This window comes from Ambystoma mexicanum, chromosome 4q (genome assembly GCF_040938575.1).
Source record: "Ambystoma mexicanum isolate Mex_15411 chromosome 4q, UKY_AmexF1_1, whole genome shotgun sequence".
NCBI classification, from domain to species: domain Eukaryota; kingdom Metazoa; phylum Chordata; class Amphibia; order Caudata; family Ambystomatidae; genus Ambystoma; species Ambystoma mexicanum.
In genome coordinates, this window is record NC_090928.1 from 1,314,037,919 (window position 1) to 1,314,063,117 (window position 25,199).

Genomic DNA, 25,199 nt, shown 5'->3' on the forward strand with positions numbered 1-25,199 from the left:
CGCCTTTGTTTGCTGTCTTTTCGCGGGCTTCTGCACAGAAGCCCTCCTTAAGGCACCTGATAGTCTAGGTAGGCAGGATGTGAGGGGGGATCTTCGGACCCCTACCATGGGTTCCCTTGGTAACCCAAGTCACACTCTTGTCTGATTGGCTAAGGGGACTGGCCTTGCCAGGCCAGCCACCCTGCTGTGTGATTGACAGCCAGGCTGTATTAATGGGGGAAAACTGCATAGAAAGCACATCTCTGGGACGGGAAAGGCAGAGTCGCCACTGGAACGAAAGAACCAATGAGGAACTGAAAGAAGAGGACCCCTACCACGACTGAACCGCCTGGTGAAGCCCTGCAGCAAGTCTGAATCTCCAAATACGACGACAGAGAAAATCCTCCAGGAAACTTCTTCCCTTGAGCTGGTGGGACCAACCAGTTTGCCCAAACTACAAGCCATGACTCCTCCTCTGGTCGAATTCGCTGTACAGAGCTACAGTGGGCTGGATAGCCAGGAAGGTCGGACCCTGCTTGACTTTTAGGGAGCGCACCTTTTATATTTTGTTTGGCACTGCTGCTGGTTTCTTCCCTGGGTAGTGCAGGACCCTCCAGTCTTCCTACTTCTGATCAGTCCAACAGTCGCTTCAGGAACCGTGAGCCTGCAGGAACTACCAGGAACGTCTGCCTCAGCTACAGCCCCCTCTCCGCTTCAAGGTACTTTGCAAATCCGGTTGTGCGTTTCGCTCAGCCGCGGTGGAAGTGTTTAAAATCTTTCTCCAATCCGAGGGCTTGTCTTTCTCTTCTCTTTGAACTAACTTTTCTACCAACCAACCTTGTCCGGAATCTGTGCCACGAACTTTACCGCGAACTACCCTTAACTGTGTGATCTTGAGCAAAAGACCTTTAACCCATTGGGCCTCATTATAACATTGGCGGAATGGGTTAACGGGTGCCGCTAATGGATGCGGACCCGTTAAACCCATTCTGCCTCATTACGAGGTCCCCTCGTGGGACCCGATGTGGACGTCTGGTTTTACCAGACGTCCTTACCGGGTCCCGCGAGGGGACCAGGGAGCTAACAACGGGCCAGTCGTAATCGGCCCGTTGTTAGCTCCCTGCACCCATTCCCATTGAGCCCTATGGGAGCTCAAATGGGAATGGGGAATGTCCGGGCCCGGGTTCCCTGTAGGGGGAATTACTGGGCCCTCCAAACACGGAATGGCCCAGTAATTCCCCATTCAGGGAACCCAGACCCGGTTTTGGTGGCAGCTATGCCCTTATTAAGGGCATGGCTACCGCCAAAGCCGTAATGAGGCCCATTGACTTTGGCCCTAAGCCTTTTCTAGCTGATCTCCTCACTGTAGTTTCTCTTGTTCAAATTACTCAGAGTACTTACCTGTTGGTGTTGCCTAATTTCTAATAACATTGGGGGTCATTACGAGTTTGGAGGTAGCCATGGCTCTATTAGCACCATGGCTGCCTCCAAACCCTGGTCCAGTCTCACTGAATGTGGACTTACCGGGTCATGCCAACCTTGGAGGACCCGGTAAGTCCCTATTCCCTAAACCATTCCCCATTCCCATTTGAGCCCCCATAGGGCTCAATGGGAATGGGGAAGGAGCAAATAATAGGGCCACTAAAAGTGGGCCTGTTATTTGCTCGAAGGTCCCTTAACGGGTCCCGCTAAGAACGGCTGGTCAGACCAGCCGTTCCTGCTGGGACCCGCTAAGGGACCTCGGAATATGGCAGTAGTGGCTTAATGGAACTGCCATCCTTAACGGTGCCGTTAAGCCCCTACTGCCATACTCGTAATGACCCCCTTTGTCTTTCCCTCCCTTTTAAATTGCTGGAGTGCCATTTTGCTCCCACTTCCTTTTGTGAGCTTAACTTGTCTGGAATTTAAGGGAAGTGGTTTGGTGTATTTATGATTGTGATTTTTAACTTGCTTAGAAAGGTGAACTGTTATACAACTGATGAGTAAATAAATATACATTCTTTTACTTTGAAACCTTGGGTCAGTGTTTGCCTGAATCATATCAATTGCTGTCCTTTGTGTAACTATCTTGTACTGCTCACTTACTCTTGCGATAAGGCTGGCTGCTCCGCTATTGCTACCACTATAACTGTGTAGCACAGGCTTGTACCAAAGGTGAATTTGTACTGTCACTTCTAGTCTTAATTGTGTGTAGTGTTCCCAAAGGGTACTGCATATAATTCTGCCTAACACACGCCTCATCAGATCTCGCTAGGCAACCGCATAGAATGACCTGTCCTCTATACCTCTCCTCTGTAAAGTAACTGCCCTCCTCATCAGATCTCACCAGTTAACCTCATAGAATGATCTGTCCTCTATACCTCTCCTCTTTAAAGTAACTGCCCTCCTTATCAGATCTCGCTAGGTAACCTCATAGAATGATTCCCCCCATGAGATCCACCCACTGGGTACCACCCCCAGGGGGACTATTGGACTGTGGCCACACTGCTGTGACCCCATGGGAAGGGTCTCTCCCTTTAGAAGCGATGACATGAAGGATTCATCACAGAAGGCGAATTATGATAGTAGGAAAGGTACTGTATATGTTGGTGTGAGAGTGAGAGATCTGGTTGAAATGAAGTTACCACGTGCTGTATGTAAATGTGATTCCAGATACATGAACCCTGTCAAAGTGGTGAGAGTTACGAGAACGAGTGTCATGATGTGTGGAGGACATTGGTGGAACTTGAATAGAGTTGCAAGTTTAAAGAATCTGTATAAGCACTGTACAGGGGAAGCTATGACCTCATCACATGGGGCCTCATTACAACCTTTGCGGAATGGGTTAACGGGTGCCGCTAATGGAGGCAGACCCGTTAAAAACCCATTCCGCAAGATTACGAGGTTCCCTCGCGGGAACCGGTAAAACCAGGCGTCCTTACCGGGTCCCGTGAGGGGGCCAGGGAGCTAACAACGGGCCGGTCGTAATCGGCCCGTAGTTAGCTCCCTGCACCCATTCCCATTGAGCCCTATGGGGGCTCAAATGGGAATGGGGAAGGTCCGGGCCCGGGTTTCCTGGAGGAGGAATTACCAGGCCCTCCAAACTTGGAATGGCCCGGTAATTCCCCATTCAGGGAACCCAGACCCGGTTTTGGTGGCAGCCATGCTCTTATTAAGGGCATGGCTACCGCCAAAGTCGTAATGAGGCCCATGGTCTTCTAGAGTGGAACTGTTATGATGCGACCTATAGAGGGAGTGGAACATGGAGTCTGGGGGATGGAGTGCATACTTGCCAACCCTACAGATTTTGGCAGTAGGCTACTGCTTTTGAAGCAGTCCTGTCGCCTACAGATTTCAGTGACAGATCCTACTGCTTTTTACAGTGGCAGGTAATGTATGTGACTCTAAGGCAGGTCCCAGGACAAAGCATGCAGCACATGAATGAGTCTGTCTGTACAGTGGGCTGGTAGGTGATTACTCTGATTGGACTCAGACCAACCACTGAACTGACAGCTACTTGACTTTGTCCTGCACTCTGGCCGGGACAACCCTTAGGTGAACCACTAGTGAAGGCAAGTGGCAGAGCGTAACACCATCATACAGCATCTGCTGACAATTTGGTGTTAACAGTGGTGGAAATGGAAAAAATGTGGTGGGGCATCCCTCAAGGTCCGGGTGAGGGTGGAGTTTGGGGGGGCGGTGCCCGAGGAGGTGGGGTTGGTGGGCGGAGCTGGCAGTTGACCTCCAATCAAAGGAAATGCCCAAAATAATAGTTTAAAACAGCGCAATTTCTTTATATATATCAATTGCACTTTAAACCACTTCCATGGCACTGGTGATGAGTTACTTCACTGTGCGGACAATAGTTTTGACCAGTGTTGCTGAGTAAATATTATTTAAAATACACAATTAGCATCCCATTTTATTTAAAAAACTGCCCCTTCTGTTCGCCAGAAGCAACGTTTTATTTGACTTGCCCCACACCCTGCACAGCTCCTGCAGCTCCCCTCTGAAAGCAGTTGGGTGGCTGCATGGTGTGTAATTGTTTCAATGTTAATAGGGCTACTTATTTATTCATGCACTGTTTGTGGATACCTGTATATTTATTTTTATGTGCAAGGTTTGTCGGATATAATTATCCGACAAACGTTGCATAAACAAATAAATGATCTGAGTCCATGGATCCGACAAACATTACATAAATAAATAAATAAACCAGGTTGTGGCCGAGGACTGTAACTTCCACTGGTGACCCCTCGCACGGGGTCATCAGCGGAAGTTACAGTTTGCTTGTCCTGCAGCTGCGACCTGAATCAAAGTCCTGTAGGGGGGCGGAGCAGCTCAGCACCTCATTGCCGCCATGAGCGCTCTGCCGTTGCAGGCATTTTCGTATTTATTTCTTTTTTCTTTTTTTTTTCAAATTTGTTTTATCTTGTAACCCAGCGCAAAGCATGGGTTTGGGGCGGCTGCCTCTGGCCGGATCCCGAGATACACATCTGGTGCCGGATTGCGGATCCGGCGAGAGCCGGCCCAATGACCAGCACTGGGAGTTAAATTACCATTCAGAATTATAAATTTTTAACATTTCAACATCTTTCCATGTTGTGCTGTTTGTATGTTTTGTATTTACCTGTGATGTCATTCTTATGGGAATTATTATTTTTGAAACTTGAAAAGTCCTACATCTTTTTGGTCACAGTATGTTGGCAAGTATGGGAGTGTATACAGAAGGTTGCACCTCACGGTTCTGATCTGTTCAGTTGTAGAGCTGTGGTGCAGAGAAGAGGCTGTGCTGGGGGAGACACGAGGATGTGCTGGGGAGAGAAGAGGCTGTGCTGGGGAGAGAAGAGGCTGTGCTGGGGGAGAGAAGAGGCTGTGGTGGGGGTTGTTACCTACAAACTTGAATACATTCTTTATAAAGCACATTCACTGTCTGGCTCGTGCTTTATATCATTGGCGACAAGGATGGGAAAGAACAACCAACCCCCAGCATAAATGTGTTTGGATGTGCCATCCAAACTGTCAACAGACTGAAGAAGAAGGGGTCGGAAAATAAAGGGAACCAAAGTCCCTCCAGCTACCGCTGTGTGCCTGGCAGTGAGCTAGAGAAGGAGACCAAAGAGTGAAGTAAGGGTCACGCTACCACATACAAGAGAACCTACTTAACAGAAGTAATTGCTGCATTTTCCCCTAATTTCCAAACCGTTTGCTGTCAGTGGGTGGGGACGCTTCCACAAGACCTCGAATATTTGGTAAGGCCTTTGCGCGAGACAAATACATCTTCGCTATCCAAATGATGGCGGCGCACATACACTGCTAACAGCCATACTGGGAAAGAAGAGGAAGCAAGATGAGTGGATCTCAAAAGTGTGAGCACTAATTGGATTAGAGGAAAGGACCCAGCAAAGTTTCCCTATGTGCTGCGCCCATATATGTGAATGAAGGTTGCCATGGAGATAACGTTCTCCTGCGTGCAGCGGCCATATTAATGACAGTGGTTGCCATAGAAACCCTTGTTACGACTCTGCAAGAATTCCTGGTTCAACGATTGCATCCTCGATCTTAGACACCTGAAGAAGGCTGCAGAAAGGGAATGGCAGAAACATCCATCCCCGTGAGCTGGATGTATTAATCCAAACAGCCATTCAAGATTAGTAGCATTTCCCTGGAGATGGATGGGGATGCAGATTCTTACTCATACATCAATAATTAAGACGACTCAATAGTTTGGCAAAGTGAGTCTGTTTTATTAACAAGCTTATAAAACGGGGAGTACAACGAACATCAGCAATCGCTTGATCTTCTCACTCTGTCGATTACTTAAAAAGTTCTTATAAGGAATATGTGTCATAAATGACGTACAACCTGCGCACGTACTAACGTCATCCTACGTGGCAAACTAAGAAACCTAACAGGAGGTGGGATTGGTTCTAAGAAAGTAGCTCAACATAGGTTCGATGGGTGTCATTCCGAGTTGGGCGGTAGCCATGGTGCTATTAGCACCATTGCTGCCTCTCAAACCGGGTCTGGTTCCGGTCTGTTTCAATGGGGACTTACCGGGTCATTCTGACCCTGGAGGACCCGGTAAGTCCCCATTCAACCAACCATTCCCCATTCCCATTGAGCCCTTGTAGGGCTCAATGGGAATGGGGAAGGCGCTAATAACGGGCCCACGAATAGCAGCCCTGTTATTAGCACCCTGGTCCCTCAGCGGGACCCGTAAAGGACATGTGGTCAGACCACACGTCCTTTACGGTTTCTGCTAAGGGACCTCGGAATTGGGCGGTAAGGGTTTACCAGCACCGGTCTCCTTACCGGGGCCCGGTATCCCTTACCGGCCAACTCAGAATGACCCCCCCTATATCTGTATGGAGTAATGGGAAGAGGTTTTTGGATAATTAACATCAAGTGGGGCAACTAAGCCCTCCCTTAAAAATTGTCACTATGAACGTCACTAAAAGTATGACGTCCCATTGGCTCTACAAACTATAGGACCCCCAACTACGTGGTCCTCTATGATTGGTTAGCTTCAACCCCATTCGTACTTTTCCACCTACGTCTAGCAGCATGCAGAAAGAACAGCCAGGTGCGGGTGAGCTTGTCTCAGCACCAGCTTCCCATCAATTATGCATCTATCAATCATCACCTCAATGGTCTAGTGCCAATTAGTACTTTGAAGATTGGCCTTGAGTCTGTACTGTGCTCTGAGAATTTTTAAGGAGTATGGGTACAGCTGGCCTTCACGCGTAGGTGTGACTCACCCTTCCAACTTCCTTCCATCATGTGACTGGACACCACGAAATTGAGCCTTTTCGTGTATTTGATTTTAATCCTACAAGTCCTCTGATGTCTTTTGTTTATCCTGACCTTTCTGAATAGGATCCCCTGTTCCTTTCTCCTTAATTGTATCCAATGTCGGCTCATTCCAGTTTGATAAGACCTTGGCTTTCCTGGCACGGCCAACCCCTTAGCTGAGCTTCATTCTGTTTAATTCAATTGATTTCCTTGGTGCGACTCACTGGAACATTGAGGCCTTCTGACTTTGTTCAATAATGCTTGTGATGCGTAGTGGAAGCATTCATTCATATGAATGTCTTTGAGGTTTATATGTATATATTGGTGCTTGCCGTGCTATATCTACTAAAGCATGTAGCTAGCTTCATGAATGCTTAGCTGCTTGTGGTTACTTGCTGCATCTGTACACGTTTAAACTAACTAAATATCTTCATCATGTTTGTGGCATAAGCTTCTTCACCTTGATCCCAAGATGTCACTTATCCTTAGCATTTTCTTAGTGTCTCGTCACTTATATGCATTCTCTGGTCTCTATTGGCCTCATCACGACCCAGGCGGTAAGTTACCGCCTGGGCCGTGACTTTACCACCATGGCGTAAACTACATTTACGCCATGGTGGTTGGCGGACTTACCGCCCCATTCGGACCTTGGCGGGGCGGTAAGTCCACAATCCCCATTTACCCTTCCCCATTCCCATTTTTGCCCCAAGCAGGTGTTAAATTCGCCATGGCGCTAAGGGACCTCGTACTCAGGCGGTAAGGGTCGGCGCTGTTTACGGCGCCGTAAACCCCTTACCGCCTGGGTCGTAATGAGGCCCTATATCTCTTATAGGGTCATCAGATTGATTTAGCATGACTTCACCATTCATCTTCGTTTGTTGTCTTCTTTGCTTCTTCGTATTCTTTGTATTTCATTCAAATGGCTATCATATTGTCTCAAATGTAGGTATGGTTTCCTTAACGGGTATCTTTCTTCCCAGATCCTCTTAGGTATTGGTATTCTTATGGGTACTGCACAGATCCCACGCTCTGCTGGTTCAACGGTTCAGTAGGGGTTACATACTTTGGTTCCCATTCTATAGGTAATGTAGGCGGGGCCACTGGAGTGGGAATACTTGGCTCCTCCTCTACACCCCAGTCACTGTCCCCAATATAAGCAATCTGTTAAGCATTTCAAGGTGGCCATTTTTGAGACAAAGAGCCTCATTACACGGATGGCGGTGAACCAGGTAAATCTGGGTGGTACAGACTGCTACCAAGTGGGTTTACTGCTATACCTGTAGTCTTAAATCTTTTGCAGTGTTCCCCAAGGGAACTGCACAGGTTTCTGCCTAACACTGGTGTACAGCGGTGGGATTTGTATTGAGTATACATTTTATTGTGCTCTAGATACCTTAGTGCAACTAACCACAAAGCTTAGCACTGTAAAAGTAATCCTCTAACATGTCAGTTATAGAAAGCTATAGTCAAGAGTCCCTTGCAGCCAAAACTGCTGATTGTTTAAGAGTGCTCTGTAAACATAAGGATCTCCTGACTAAGGGCAAGAAAATAGAGCTGATTGAAAGATTGTTAGCTAACCAAAGTCTGGGTGATGGTTCAGAGGAACCTACCACTCCAGCAACTGTAGATGACAGTATTGAAATTAACATGGAGCAAAATGTTGATGATTCTGAGGAAGAGTCAGAAGAGGAGGGTGAGGCTGTTGTGACTGTCCCCCCTAGGCCTCTGCCTGCTCTACCTGCTGTACCTACTGGACCTTTACCAGGTCCCACATTTAGTCCTCAGTACTTTGAACTGGAGAAAATGAAACTAGAATTGGAGTATAAGAAACTTAATGCTCAAACTGACAAAGAACTAAGGCTAAGGGAAATGGAGCTCAAGTATGACTTAGAAATGAAGAAATTATCTGTTGAAAATGCTTCTCTCTCTGGCTCATCTAGAAGTTCCAGTCCTAAAAGACCCCGGATGCCTAAAGAATTGGTTGGTATGTATGAGCCTAAGTTGGATGTGTTGGATTGGTTGTCTCTGTTTGAATATAATCATGGGCTCCAGAACATCACAGGAAATTACTTACTCACCTGATTGTTCTCTAGGCTTCCCCCTGTTGCAACTGATGTGGTAATGGAGATGGGGGAGGAGGATAGGAAAGAGTATGCATGTGTGAAACTAGCTTTGATAGCTAGGTTTGGGAAGACCCCTTCCCAGTATCTTAAGAGGTTTAGGAGCCTCAAAAAGCATGATGGTACCCCTTGGGCTACCTGGGTGAGTGAAGGGTTGAAAAACTTAGAGGGATGGATTAAGGGTTACAAGGTGAACACTTATGAAGGTATGAAGAATTTGTTTATGTTGGAGACTATTTATGATGCCTGCTCTCCTGAGCTCAGACAGCACTTGGCTGATTCCAAGGAATTAGATTCCCGGAAGCTAGCTAAGGCTGCTGACTTGTGGGTTGCCAACAGGGCCACTCACAAGGACTCTGGGGTAACTCAGAAGAGGGATGGGGAGAAACAGCCTAAAAAGGACTCCAAAGAGAATTCTAATACTACAAATTCCAAAGAGGGCCCCAAACAAAACTATAAGGGTAAGCCACCAGGGAAACCGAATCAGGCTAGTGTACCTTCTGGTCCCAGACCAGAAGGAGGTCAGAACAAGCCTCCATTCCAGCGAGCCTTTGGCTCATGCTTTGTTTGTAAGGCTACTGACCATGTGAAAGGAGATCCCAGATGTAAGGGTAAACCTTCAGGGGTCCAGCTTGCCTCCTTAGCCTTCGCTCTAGAAGAGGAAGTACATATGGCAAGTGGAAACTTTCTATTACTAGCTGATGAACCCACTGGAGTCTCAGCTAGTGTTTCTTTAGTCTCTCTGGGGTTGTGGGAACAACAGAATTTAGATGTCTATAACTCTATCCCAGATAATACTAAAGAGTATTATAAGGACAGTGTCCAGGTGAATGGTCAGGAGACTCCTGCCATTAGGGACACTGCAGCCAGCATAACTGTGGTGGATGAATCATTTTTCAAGGCAGAGGATGTTGCTAAGGCACCCAAATGCCTCACCAAGTTAGCTGGTGGGCCTGTGCAGATGTGTCCCCAGTTACCAGTTCTCATCCAATGTAATGATATGGCTGTAAAAATACCTGTCAGTGTACAATGTGAAGTGCCAGGTAGGGTTCTGTTGGGTAATGACCTCAAGGCTCTTGGAGTTGTGTCACATACCCCCAGACCACCTAGCAGAAGGTTACAGGAGCTCACAAAACCTGCAAGAGAGAAAACCCTGCGAGGGTTATCTCAGGAGATGATGACAGAGATCACTCCTCTCCCACTGGAGCAACTTACTGCAGTAACTACCAGATCAGGAGCAAAGGGGCAACCCAAGACTCCTAGGAAAAAGCCAGCAGCAAGCACTCCAGTGCTTCCAACAAGGACTTCCCCTAGGTTGTCCAAAGTTACACCTGTAACTCCACCTCCAGCTGAGGCTGAGAGGGAGGTACAACCCTGTGTGGTTGAGCTAGACTCTGAGGAAGAGCTAGAAGGAGGCCCAAACCTTATTGGAGATTTGGACCCTGAGGACCATCCTGAGCTGCAGTCTTTACTGGCAGAAGGTGGGCCTAGCAGGGCAGCTTTTCGTAAGGGGCAAAGAGAATGTCCAACTCTGGAAGGCCTCCGCCACCAGGCAGCTTCTCAGGCTGATGGGCAAGAGCCTGGGAAGTATAGGTTACACTGGGAAGATGGCCTCTTCTACAGTGAACCAACTGAGTCTGAACCTGGAGACTACAAACGCCTTGTAGTCCCACAAGAGAACAGACAACAGTTCTTACAACTAGCCCATGAGATACCTTTGGCTGGTCACTTGAGTTTCAAGAAGACCAAGGAAAGGCTCTCTCTCTACTTTTATTGGCCAAAGATGGGGGCTGAAGTAGACAGATATTGTAAGAGCTGCCACACCTGCCAGACTTCTGGTAAAGTTGGTTCCAAGAATGTGGCACCTTTAGTGCCTCTCCCAGTCGTGGGAGTCCCATTTGAGAGGGTAGGGATTGACATTGTTGGTCCCCTTGATCCCCCAACCTCCTCAGGCAACAGGTTTATCCTTGTTGTAGTAGACCATGCTACTAGGTACCCTGAGGCAATTCCTATGAGGACTGTTACAGCTCCGGCTGTGGCTAAGGCCCTCCTTGGTATTTTTACCAGGGTTGGGTTTCCTAAGGAGGTAATCTCTGACAGGGGTCAAACTTTATGTCCCACTACATGAAAGCCATGTGGAAAACCTGTGGAGTTACCTACAAGTTCTCAACCGCATACCACCCTCAGACAAACGGGTTGGTTGAAAGGTTTAACAGAACCATGAAGAGCATGATAGGTGCTTTAGAAGAACCCCTTAAGAAAAAGTGGGACCTTCTACTGCCATGCCTTCTCTTTGCTTATAGAGAAGTCCCTCAGGAGGGAGTAGGTTATTCTCCCTTTGAGCTTCTCTATGGCCATCCAGTCAGAGGTCCATTGGCCCTGATTAAGGAGGGATTGGAAGGTGCTCCTCCCCTCAAGCCAGTCAGATTGACTGACTATGTGATAGGTCTCCGGAGGAGAATGTCACACATGATGGCAGAAGCAAGTGACAACTTGAAAGCTGGTCAAGCTCTGGTCAAACATTGGCACGACCAGAAGGCTAACATGGTTGAGTTTACTCAAGACCAGCTAGTTCTAGTTATGCTCCCAACAAGGCAGAGGGCCTTGCAAGACAAATGGATGGGACCCTTCAAGATTGTGGGAAAACTTGGAGAGGTCAACTATCTGGTGGATCTGGGCAGACCCAGGGAAGCTCCTAGAGTCTTCCACACCAACCGACTAAAAGCATACATCTCCAGACCTGATGTAGGAGCCTTGCTTCTAGCTTCAGCTGCAGAGGAAGAAGAGAGTGAATCTCTCCCTGATCTCCTCAGAGGTGTGCCTTTAGATGAAAAAGTTGAAGGAGTCAATCTCTCTTCAGACCTGACACCTGAGCAACAAGAGGAGTGCAAATCTATGTTAAATCAGTTTGCCTCCCTGTTCTCACTGTCACCAGGCTTGACCCCTTGGGGCCAGCATGAGATACTCACTGGTGACTGTCTGCCAGTCAAAAGCAGAGGATACAGAATGTCAGAACATATCAGAACCCACATCAAAGGAGAGGTCAAGAAGATGCTTGATCTCGGGGTAATAGAGCCCTCTACTAGTCCATGGTCTAGCCCAGTTGTGTTAGTACCAAAGGCAGGATCCAAAGACTTGAGATTCTGTGTGGACTATAGAGCTCTAAATGCAGTCACCAAGACTGATGCCCACCCTTTGCCCAGGACCGATGAGTTGGTGGATAAACTTGGTGCAGCCAAGTACCTCAGCACATTTGACCTGACGTCAGGCTATTGGCAAATAGCCCTGACAGACCATGCCAAGGAGAAAACTGCATTTTCAACCCCAGTTGGCTTGTACCAGTTTAAGGTCATGCCTTTTGGACTAAAAAAATGCACCTGCCACATTCCAAAGGATGGTGAACCAAGTTCTATCTGGGATGGAAGATTTCTGCATGGCATACTTGGATGACATTGCAGTCTTCAGCCACTCCTGGGAGGAGCATGTGAACCACCTAGGACATGTGTTGCAGGCCCTTGAACAGGCCCATTTGACAATCAAAGCCAGTAAGTGCCAGATTGGTCAAAGTAAGGTGGTCTACCTTGGACATGAGGTAGGAGGTGGAGAAATAAGGCCTTTGCTCAGCAAGATTGAAGCTGTGCAAAATTGGACAACACCAACTACTCAAACCCAAGTGAGAGCTTTCCTAGGCCTCACTGGGTATTACAGGAATTTCATTGAGAACTATGGGACCATAGCTTCTCCACTGAATGTAATCTCCTCTCCCAAATTCCCAAAAAAGGTAAAATGGAATGAGGAGTGCAATCAGGCCTTTGAAAAACTGAAGAGAGCTCTTTGCCAAGCTCCAGTGTTAAGAGCTCCTGACTACCACCAAACTTTCATTGTACAAACTGATGCTTCCAATGTAGGTATAGGTGCAGTTCTAAGCCAACTGGATGAGAAGGGTAGGGAGCACCCCATTTGCTTCATCAGTAGGAAACTGAAGGATCCTGAGACAAGGTGGGCAACTATCGAAAGAGAATGCTTTGCTATTGTGTGGGCACTGAAGAAGTTTAGGCCATACTTGTATGGTTCTACTTTTGTTATTCAGACTGACCACCAACCCTTGAGATGGTTAATGCAAATGAAAGGGGAAAATCCAAAACTATTGAGATGGTCAATCTGCCTGCAAGGGTTTGATTTCACCATTGAGCACAGGTCAGGGTGTCACCATCAAAATGCTGATGGACTCTCTAGGATGTATATCATCGACTAGAGGTATGAGGTTCATCCAGGAGTGGATTAAATCCTCCTGTCCCTTAGTCTGGGGGGGGGGGCGAGTGTTAGGGAGAATTCTCTGTTTAGGCTGAATTTCCCTACCTAGTGAGTCCCCCAGCAGCTTTGCTGGATTTCTGGGGTTTATTTTTTTCTCCTGCCAAGAGTGAGACTCTTTTACCCTCACTCTTGGGCATGTTGAAGTGTGTTTTCTTGGTTAAACCTTGTGTTGAATGGGCTATGGGGTCTTTTACTCCATAGGGCCTCATGTATTTTTTGGATGTGGGTTACACAGCACCCTCTGTGCCGTAACCCAGGGGTGTCCTAGGGACTCCCCAACATAGACTCCATACCCTGGGACTGACTACTGTCTCCCAGGACATGTAAAGTCACCAAAGACTTTACTAGTCTTAAATCCTGAACAGAACCAGTACAAACCATCATATTGTGGACGTACTGGCTGGGGCAATTCGATTGCCCCAGGGTCTGTTAGTCGAGGGGGCACGTCTCTGTCCCCCCTGATCGAGTTTTGGCTGGTGGCAGTGGAAACTACTTTTTATATTCGACCGCGAATATTTTCCTATGGGATTTCCCATTGTTTTAGGCTAACACATTTAATTATTTATTTACGGTAGCCTTAAACATACCGCCGGTTTATATATTTATTATTATAACTCCGGTTGGGATTTTTTTGCCAAAACTTGATACTAAAATGGCGTTGGCGTTCGCCTCTGTAACTCTGACCCAAAGTGGAGCCCTTTGTCCCACTTGTGGCGGGCTTCTCCACAGAAGCCCTCCAAAGTGGTGCCACTCTGTCTGGGGTACTTAGGAGGGGTGGAGGGGGATTTAGGCACCCTGGACTGAGTTACCTAGGTAACTCAAGTCGCACTCTGTCCTGATTGGCCCAAGTGGTGAGCCGGCCGGCTCACCACTTAGCATGGTTGAGTGACAGCTAGGCTGGGTGAATGGGGGTTTGCTGCATAAAAGCAGGGCTTTGGGGACTGGAACTTCAGAAGTCGCCACAGGACCTAAGAATCCAACGAGGGACGAGCTGAGCTGATCTGCTACGACGACACCGCCGGTGGAGCCCTGCTGAACCATCTCACCACTTTTCCCGACGACCGAGGAGAACTCTTAACGGAGTGGCTCCTTCCCTTGACTGGTGGGGACAACCAGTTTTCACCTTCTTTCCGTTCTTCGAGGTATCCCGTGGCCGCCTTGCCAGTGCCAAGCACCCCGGCAACCGGAACCCCACCACTTTTACCCCAACCGCGAAAGTCGGTACAACCCTTTAACCGGAGGACTCCGCGGCTGGTTTCTTCCCGGGCAGTGCAACGACCTTCTTCTTCTGCTCTTCAGCGAGATCTTCTTCTCCCCTGACCGACGTCAAGCCTTGCTGCCACTGCCTGGAACAACTGCCCCCGCTGGAGGATCCTTTCCGTTAAGGTACCGTGTTCCGCCTGGCTTCCCTTGCCACCGACTGTACGAGGTAGTTTTAGCCCTCGGCTTTCGATCCTGGGATTGCCTGGGACACTTTGGCTAAACTTTCTGAGCCTCTCTAACTCTTTTTCGAACTCTTTTGCAAGACTCTGAATCCCTACCAACTGTGTGATCTTGGGCACGTTTTCGCTCTGTCTGCTCTAAGAGTGGGCCCTGCTTAGTGACTTTTGCTCACCTGTGACTTTGTGCTTCTTTGAGCTTACCAAAAGTGTTCTTGACCTTAGAGTGGTTTGTTTATCCTATTTCTGCTCTTTTTCCCTCCCTTCTTTAACCTACTAGAGTGTCATCTAACGTTAAGCGCTCACCTCTGTTTTAATTATGTGGTGTTAACCTAGAGTTGTCTAGATAGGAATAAGGATTGGGACTGCTTTCCATATAACTGTGTTTGGAGTGTTTTATTATATTTTGCTAGAGTGTTTTCAATTTGTGTGTTCTTAAAAATAAATAACTATATACTTTTGAAACCAAGCTCTGGTCAGTGTTTGCTTGTGCTATTGTGCCTGAGTACATATTGTGTATACTTTGCATACTGCCTAACTCTTCTTGAGGGAAGTCTGACTGCTCAGCCACAGCTACCAGGTAAATCTGGGTGGTACAGACTGCTACCAAGTGGGTTTACTGCTATACCTGTAGTCTTAAATCTTTTGCAGTGTTCCCCAAGGGAACTGCACAGGTTTCTGCCTAACACTCACATGTGTCTTCTGTGTATTCCTCAGCTGACTCTTCTTTCTTCCTTCTTCATCGTACTGCTGTCTTCTGACTCCTGCTCGTCTTTTGGAAGAGATAAGGGCGAGCTCCCCCGGAGGCCACCTTGCCGATATGGCTACTTGCCCAGCAGTGTGGACTCCGGGGAGCCGACCCCAAAACAGGGAAAAAGGCTAAAAAAAAACCTGGTCTGATTTTGTTGTCCAAGAGTAATGCAGGGTAGCAGAAATCCTCCTTCCACACAACAGAAGACACTGAATGTTCCAGCAGACTGCTGACAAAAGCACAGAGGAGGTGCAGAACTACCAATCCCAGAATGCCGTTGAAGGAATCCTCGAATCCACGGCATTGCCCATAACAGCAGGGAAAACAGTGACATATTCCTGAAGCAGAGAAGGCTGTCCACACAGAGAAAGGCCGAATAGCAACAGCTCAGGTGTGTAATAAGAAGAAGAGAAATAAACAGGTAGGCAGTGTGGGAATGCTGAAAGATGGGGAGAGCCAGGTCAGCCTGCGTGGAGCAGGTGGAGATCTGGGGCGAAAGAAGCAAGCACGAGGGAAGGCGAAGCAGGAGAGAGAACCAGAGGTACCCGGTTAATATAGCTGCGTGGGGCCAAGATGCAAGAAGGGGAGCTGGACTACGGAGCGTTCGCACTCGGAACAACCAGAGTTGCAAGGCATCTCCGCGTTACTTCGTTCTGGTGAAGTGCTTTACAGCAGCCATGTTGGAGAAGCCTAGACCACTGAAGCTGGTTTCGAAGTACTCAATGAAGCCTCCACCACTGCCACGTCTGATTCATGGCAACTTCAGAGAGTACAGACTAATATACTGGTATTCCAACCTCTGCATCTAAGGTTTTATTGATCCTGGGCCCCACTCCCAGGTGTCTGCAACAGTGGGTTTTGATCAGCCTGATGGCTCATGAGTCACGCAGACATGTGTTAGTCTTGGGGGGAATAGAATGCAGCACAGGATTAATTCTACCATGGAGGTTCTGGAATGGTCAGTGCGAAGGGGTCAGAAGTTAGATGTGTATCTATATTAAAGAGAATCGAGAATTAGGGAATCAGTGTACCATGGGCTGGCATGGTAGGGATTGTGGGGGCAAGGACGGGTTAGTGGAAATGGATGGGCAGCCAGGCTTGGCTTCTCAGGTCTCACGGTCAGCAAAGAGCATAGTCAATGGAAACGATATTAAACAATTGCAACAATGAATGGCTGGGCTTCTGTGTGAACAAGGATTGCGCAGAGCTGACAGAGGGTGGGAGGGCTGTGGGCTATCTGTGTGAAGCGCTGGGGAAAAGGGAGAGCTGCGTTTACAGAGAGATGATTTCTAGGCCTAATGAAAAGATGGCATCTGTGGTAGTACAAAATGGCGTCTATGTCGGAGGATGGGAACTACATCATTAGTATAGACTTCTATGTTACATCATAAGACACTTATGACTTGGGGGTGGGTTTCTCTCCTTCATTGGCCTATTCGTCATCTGGCTACTGGGGAAAGGGGCAAGGGGGGTGGGATAGCATAATCTCTTTCCCAACATTCCCCCCTTTTGTTACTTCTAAAGTAATGAATACCCTCGCCCAGTATTTCTTCGTTCCTCAGCCCATTTCATTGCATCCCAGGTGGGGGTACCTTTTATGGGCATTCATGCTTTACACACACTTCTTAGACTTTCCCCTTATCGAGCATATTCTTGAGGAGTGCAAGTCATATAGATACAACCACTATCCCCATCCATGTCCACCCACATTTCTTTAGAATTTTCTAGATCTTGTGGCTGATTGATGGTGGTGTGATAATAATTGTGTAATTCATCACCTGTGTGGTATATCGCCACAATATGTTACTTAGGTTAATTATTCTACTCATTTTGCAACTGCACTTCTTTCGTGTCCCAGAGTTTTTTATTATATCTGTACTTAGTATCAATGGTTACCATCATTCTCGCACCATGGGGAACCACCTCAGTGCAGCATCGTAGTCCTAACTAGCACATGCAGAAGATCAGCAGGAGGAACACAATGAGAGGGATCAGCATTTTCATTCAATTTGCAAGCCACGAGGGTACCCAGTCGAAAGCCATGGTGAACCAGTCATTTCCTTGCACACCTCCCTCCTTTTTCATTCTCACTCCGATCTTGTGCTCTGCCGCAATCACATTTCAGAGTGTCCCGTCATCAGCATCTGAATAAGGTACAGATGTGCACCATGAACTCTTGATTTATTGCCAAACCCTGCCCTCCATTGCTGTGAGGAGGTCGAGGACATAACGGTTCTGCATCGTCATCAGTCACAGGTCTGTTAGTTCCACCTTGATGTCATTGAATCCTTCCTCAGTGTCGTTTGCCAGCTGGATTAGTTCAACCTGACAATCTGAAGCCACTTGGCATTTGCTCTTGTCTGGATGCTGGGCACGAGCGATGCAAAACATTTCTCTGCTGAGTTAAAGAGCTGGTATTCATCAGGTATTTGCACAAGTAGGTTGGATGGGTCTTGTGATATATAGTTGGAGCACTTCTTCTGGAATAAACGATTGCTCAGGCACAGGCAGTATGCAGAAGATGGGGGTTGTTCAGTGGATACAGTCTTTGTTGGCTGTGGTGCCAATTGTCCATCAGGAAATTCCGATCCCCCTGTTATGTGCTCTTCAGGTATGATCAGCAACGTGGAATGCAGTGTCACAAGTGCACAATAGCCCCTCCAGGATGGTGGGAGGTGCAAGTATGCCTGTTTGCCTCACACCCAATAATAGTCTATTAGTGCAGCTGTGCCGTTTCAGAGATCAGGAATGATGATTGTTCTTTTGCAGTGTGTGTTTACTCCCTACTTCAGTTCTCCCTTGACTACAGAAGCAAAGTCCATACGTTTCTTCTTGCACCTGGATTTACATTTTGAGAGCTGAAATCCATGTTAGTTTTGTGACATGTTCACTACATATATGTGCACATTGTTTTTCAGCAACGTCTAGTTTCCCATCAGAGAGGCCACACAACCCATCAGCCTTGCACATAAAGGTAGAGTCTTGCCATTCTGATTCCACAAAGCTGGTGCCGTCTATTGCCAGGACAGGTTTTTTGAAGCACCTCGGGCCTGTAGATCCCTTTTGCAGACTTTCTCCTCTGGCGGCAGGAGTGTTAACTTTACTGTGTGTGCCTGGAAGGTGCCCATTATCCTACATAGTGCGAAATGGATGAGACACTGTGCTTCGAATAAAGGAACTTCTTGGGGTACCAACACCTTGGGTGCCCCTGAGGCATGGGGTATCAATGAACATACATAACTTCTATTGTTTGTTCACCTTCCTGTGGCGCTCATATCTGAGTACCAACTATTGATCTGCCCTGGATGGCGAAGCTCTTCCATTTTATCTAGCCCCAACCTGTGGTTTGCATCGTATCTATATGGGCATATATCCCTTTTCTCTCTCTTATTGTGCATCAGAGAATAATCATTGTACGTTTAATTCTTTCACCCCCTCTCCCTGTTGTATAATGTTTTATACACGTGTTCAGATAACAAATAAGGAAACTTGCTAGTGCCAAAGCGAGATTTTGTAGTGTTACATGTGATCGTTTCAGCTGACCTTAAGCTTTGCATATTGCCCATTCGGGGCATCTGGTGTAACAGTCACATTCATATAGACATTTTCTGCATCGTCCCCCGTCGTGGAGGGGACATTTATCACTATGTTAGACCTGCTATTGAACATTAGGGTAAACATTTCACTTGGCTTTGAGGTAGGTAATACACCAGTTGTAAAGTTACTTTCTTATCAGGAGACAGCGTGGGGAGGGATAGCATACTAGTGAGGGCAGCATCGTTACAGTCAGTGCAAGAGGTATGTTTTCGGTTTTGTTGTTCACCAGTGATACATTCTCAGAGGTCGATTTTGCAATTACAGGAGACCCTTTAGTGGCGTTTTTGTGCATACTTGTCAAGTTTAAAGATACATTGCTGCTCCCCGTCCATTTTACCTTCCTCCTCTTTTATATGGGACTCTCAGATAAAAGTAGCGCTCCAGTAGATCCCCAATATTATCACTGTTACTGTAAAAATGATTGCCGCAAAAAAGTCCACATTCATAAATATATGCCCTTGTGTGTGGCACTTATTCTATTCCTACTGCTGTCTAACTGGACCTTTAGAAAAGAAATAGAAACGGGGCAGGGATTAATCAAGTTATAGATGGGAGTGACATAAGGGGTGAGGTGGGTAGGGAGAATTGTATAAAGAAAGAATGCTATAAAAAGTAAGACAGATATTAAGAGTAAGAAATGAAAAGAAGTGGAGGGGAAAGATGGAGAGAGGAATTGGGCCTCATTACGAGTCCGGCGGTAACCGCGGCGGTAAAACCGCCTGGTTACCGCCGGACTCATATTACCATTCCGCCTCCGTGATTCCCGGAATTACCGGGGCATTACAACCCCGGTTTTCCAGATATCACGGAGGCGGAATGGTGTTAATCCCCATTCCCATTGAGTCCTATGGGACTCGATGGGAATCAGGATCATGGAAACACCGGCAGCATCTCGTAATGCTGCCGGTGTTTCCTTGTCCACCTGCAGGCGGGCGGTGTTAAACCCGCAGGACAGATCTGTCGGGAACATCACCTCCCGCCTGCAGGAGTCGGGATCAGGCGGTCCGGAAACAACGGTGGCGGCGGGTTTACCGCCACCGTTATTTCCAGACCGCCTGAGTTGTAATGAGGCCCAATGTACCATTTATAATTAAATAACTAACGGTAAAATCTCAAATTTAATTTATCACATTTAAACATCTGTTTTTACTCGTTTATCGCCAGTAATCCTTTTCAAGATATTGCAGTATCTATTTTGTTAATGTTAGTATCTGGTGCTACACTGTCGTGAGCTTTTCTGACATCAGAGATATGGATCCAGTACCTTAACCCTTTCACTTTTACAGTCATGGGGGTGCAATAGATCATCTCTTAAGGCCTGTGGATTCTTGGCGAGTTCCACTTCCTCACAAAACTGCACACATACACTAGTTCTCTGGGCATTAGGGGCTGCGCCGGGCTATCTAGTGGCAGCCAGCATGGATGTATCTGTCTCGTTTCCTCTTGTGAATGGTGGTGCAATCTGTATGGCAACACACCGTACTGCTTGAGTAAGCTGTATGACATATTCTTTAAACTCTTCCCCCAGAACTGCTGCTGTTCTGTGTGCATCAGGCATTCTCCTTACTGGCGACAGTGGCATTTGCATGCGTCGGCCCGTTACTATTTAGTGGGGGAACAGGTGGTGGTCTTTGCTAGGCTGTGTACGCAGCTGAAAAAGGGCCAGTGGTAAACAGTACACCCAGTTCTTTTTCAGAGAGTGACAGAGTTTTGATATTCTGCTTTTAAGGAGGCCAATGATTTTTTCTATAATTCTGTTTGCTTGTGGGTGATAAATTGAACACAATTTGTGTTTTATTCCTAGTAAGGATGTTACTTCTTTGAATAGGTCATTGACAAAATGAGTTCCATTGTCTGATCATATGACATTACATATTCCCCATCGTGAGAATACTTCTCTGATGAGAAACTTTGCTGTGCACTTCGCATCTGGCTGGGCGCAGGGCCCTGCTTCCACCCAGCGTGAAAAGGGACAGAAAACCACAATGAAATATCTTGCTCCATTGCATCTCCCTCCCAATGTAAGCACAATGAATATGCAGCTCATGGAATGGTGCAATTGGGCAGGGTAAGGGTCCCCTAAGAGTCCTAATAGTCATTCCTGAATTAAATACCTGACACATTGTACATTCGATCACCATTCTATTAAGGTGTTCCTACAAATTTTGTATGAACCAATCTTCATGGAGATCGGCAGATATATGGTGTTTTGCAGTATGTGCTGGGAAGTGTAATTGTTCGAATGTCACACACAGTAATTCTATAGACATCACTAATTTCACTGTTGAGTCCTAGCTCCAAAGTAGGTCAGTGGGATATTGCGTGCACCCTCGTTTGGCCCATAACTCTCGCTCTGTTTGCAGGGTACCTTTTTGTAAATCTATGATTTGGGAAGTTGATAATGAGTTGCACCCATATGGTTTGCATTCTTCTTGCTTGCTCACCAAAGTAAATCCTGTGTTCATTGGCTTGGGCAGGTATGCTGCTTCTTTGGCAGCTGCATCTGTAGCCGCGTTTCCTAATGAAATGTTGTCATTATTGTGTGTATGGGCTTGGCATTTTACCAGGGCCACTACAAAGGGTTCTTCAAGTGCTTCAATCAATTTATTTAGGACCTCAGCATGCTGCACCGGGGTCTGTTATCTCTCCTGAACCCCTCCTCCTCCATTGGGATAATCCAGCATGGACCGTAGTGGTCACGAATGCCGAATCTGAATAGATTGTTACAGCACACCCTTTTGCAGAGTGGAGCGCTTCGATCAATGCCACTAGCTTTGTGGCTTGGACTGAATAATGCATGGGCAGATGTTTTTGGACCAGTATCTTGTATTCTCCATCTCCTAGTCTTACTACTGCTGCCGACATGTTTTTCCCCTGTGTCTTGGCATATAGATGCTGACACATCTATGAAGTACACCTCTCTTTCTTGTAGTGCATTCTCACCTGCTTTGGGAATGTTGTTCCCTTCTCCCTCATAGGTAGGGCTGTCCTGTTCCTGCATATCTTGTACAGTGCATGGTTAATGTTAATGTTAAAGGATAGTTGTACTGTGCACTATCACCACCAGAGTGGTCCCCTGGCGCTCTGCTGGCTCTGAAAAAAAGTAAGGCTGGCAGGTGAGTTAGTGGGAACAGGCTGGAAAAGAGAGCAGTGATGTGCTGTTGGCGGCCTCGGCCCGGAAGTCCGTTGGCTGGGCTTGGGGTGTTTTACGGTCGGTAGCCGTCGTGTGCTGTTGTGTGGTTTACATTGTTGTTGCAGTGTAGTGAAGTTTGTGCGGATTGTTGTGTTGTAGGTTTGTGGTGTTGTTTGTTTAGAGTGTGAGAGGTGTATGGAGAGGGGGGAATTTGTTAGTGGGTTGGTTAATTGGTTAATTATAATAGGTCTCGATGTCTAGCGGTGAGGCTCTAAACCTCTGTATTCTATTCAGGTGGAGTGTCATGGCCACAGGCCCCAGAACACAAACACCACACTGTCTAGTGATGGGGTCAATGGGTCACTTGACTCACTTATGTTGCTTTGGGACCCATAAACACATTGGCCCTGGCTAGACTCAGGCTCACATAGAGATGTGAGCAGGAACACTTTATTTCAGAGCAGGAGTGCTTTTACTTTATTTCAGTGCAGGAGTGCTTTTACTTTATTTCAGTGCAGGAGTGCTTTTATTTTACAAGAACTTTCCAGGAGCTGATACATCTTCATGTGCTGACTCATCGGGTGTGGCAGGGGGTGGCAGGCAGGCTTGACCTGGTGGGCGTGGCTTCAGAAGCTCCACTATATAAGCTGCTCCATCCTTAAGGCCGGTGCTTCGTGGTACTGTGCACTCGCATGCAACGTGACGCTCACCGCCTCTTGGATCAGTTTACTTACCTTTGAAACCAGGTGTTCTCCTGCATACTCACCTCCAGGAAACCGGTGCTTCATCGCTTCATCTGGAGACTTACCTCCTGACATCCAGTGATCTTGATCCTGATGCCGCAGCACCACACTCTGCATCCACGAACTTGGACCCTGTGAAGAAGAAGAAAGACAAGGTTAGAACATCCGTCCTAGGGTCGTTCCGCATTTGAACCCCGTGCGCCCCCTAGTTAACAACTTACCATCAGGAGCATCCCCGAGCAGCATCACCTATTACCACCAGTCACAATATAAGTGCAAAAGGTGAAGTCGGACCCGAGCGACCTCGGGAGGGCTGCAACCGTGCCCCAACGCCTCCGCATAGACCAGGTGAGTGTAACATGGGGTTGCGTGAGCATCCCTGCGTCTCCGTCCAGATCTGGTATTATTTGATACTCGCAGTCCCTTTCCCACCTGGCATCCACTCACATTCATGACCTTGCACCTGTTTGTCTGTGGGGCAAGCAGGTGTTTGTGCGTCCCTTCAGATCTGGCCCAGAGGGTGGATCTGATCTAGTCGGTGCACAGCTTTGGTCGGCCATGATTGCTCCCTCTATATGTTGTGGCTGCTCAGCATTCATCGCCTTAATCAGTTGCCCATGCAAGCTACCGCTACCGCTCCTAGCCCCTTTGGAACGTGGCAAATGCCAAAGCTTGCAATTATGGCCAGGGCAGCATTTGCCGTCATTCTCAACTTCCTTCTGTCCTTAACGTAGTTGGAGTGTGCCAAGTGCTAACGTTCACACAATTTTGTACAAGTATGATCTCTAGTAGCAGTAATGGAGCAGATCAGGTTGTTAGCTGGAATTTAGCCAGGGATGCTGGTTTCTGTCCTTATGGGCGTTAGTTGTGTACTGTCTGATGTTTGTGCCATCTCTCTTGTCGTAGGGTTTCTTTATTTGGGTCAGGATGTTTTCGTTATAGATTTGTCATCCTTCGCTTTGCGTTTCTCATTGGTAGTTTCAGTTTGGGTCTGTGATGTTGAAGAGCCAGGTTTTTAGTTATTTTCTGAATTGTAGGTGGTCTTTGGTGTTTCTTATTTCTTTCGGGATGTTGTTCCAGGTTTTTGCAGCTAAGTGGGAGAAGGAGGCACTCCCAAGTTTGTTCTGTGAGGAATGTGGCTGGGTTTACTGTTTTCCAGCATACAACATGTATATTGGGGCTTCAGAGGATAATTTCATAAGCCGAGGCCCTTTGGGTTGTGAGTGTGGTTTCTGATCTTTCCATTATGGCGAATAGGGAGTGCTCCACGTAAAGGGTGACAGAGCACCCCATTACAATTGTTGAACTCTTTTCAATCACAAAGGCAGCAGCTGCAAGGGCCTGTTTGCAAGCGAAGTGGCCTTGCATTATTGAATCACGTGTGCCACTATAGAATGCCAGTGGCTTTTTACCCAAGGATGTTTTTTTGTGTCAGTTCAGCTGTCATTAGTGTTCCATTGGAGTGTGAAAACAGGTAAAGTCCCAATGCATAATCAGTTGTAGCTAGGACTGGAGTCCTGCTAATCAATTCTTTTAAGCTGTCAAACGCAGTGTGCATTTTGGCAGTCCATGTTAAGTGTGTTTTGTCTTTCTGTGCTTCTTTTAGAGCATGTAACAGGGGCTTTGTGTATGCTGCATACTCTAATATCCAGGCCCTACAGTAGTTGCAAATGCCGAGAAACTTCTGCATGTCTTTGACAGTATGTGGTATGGCTGAGGCACGCACTGTTGCCGCCCAATCAAGTAGTATTCTCTTGCCATCTCTTGAAATCAATTGCCCCAAGTACAGGTCCTCAGTCAGACAATATTGCAACTTCTTTTTTTCCACCTTGTACCCCTGCTGGGCAAGCAACTGGAGGAGGTCAATGGAATCTTTTCAGCATTTTTCTTCCCCTTTGCTGCAAACTAAAAGGTCCTCTACATATTGAATGATGACGCTCGGAACTTGAATATTGCTGAGAACTTAATGCAATATCCTGTTGAATATGCCTGGGCTCTCACAGTACCCCTGGGGTAAATGCCAGTGCTCGTACCTCCTCCCCCCTAGTGTGAGGGCAGTGAGATACTGTGATTCTGGATTGAGGGTCACTGAGAAAAAGGCATTCTTCAAGACCACCACCTAAAGCGGGTGGCTTGCTTCGGAATGCTGCAAAAAATGAATGCTGGATTTGGGGGAAGTGGGAACTCTTTTTGGACAATATCATTGAGTGGGCGAAGGTCCTGGATCATATGCCACAACCCCCCTTTTGCCTTTTTATTGGGGTATACAGCAGTATTGCTGGGGAATTTGAGGGGACAATGATGCCCGGCTGTAACAGTGCACAGATAGTTTCTTTTATTTCTTCCTCC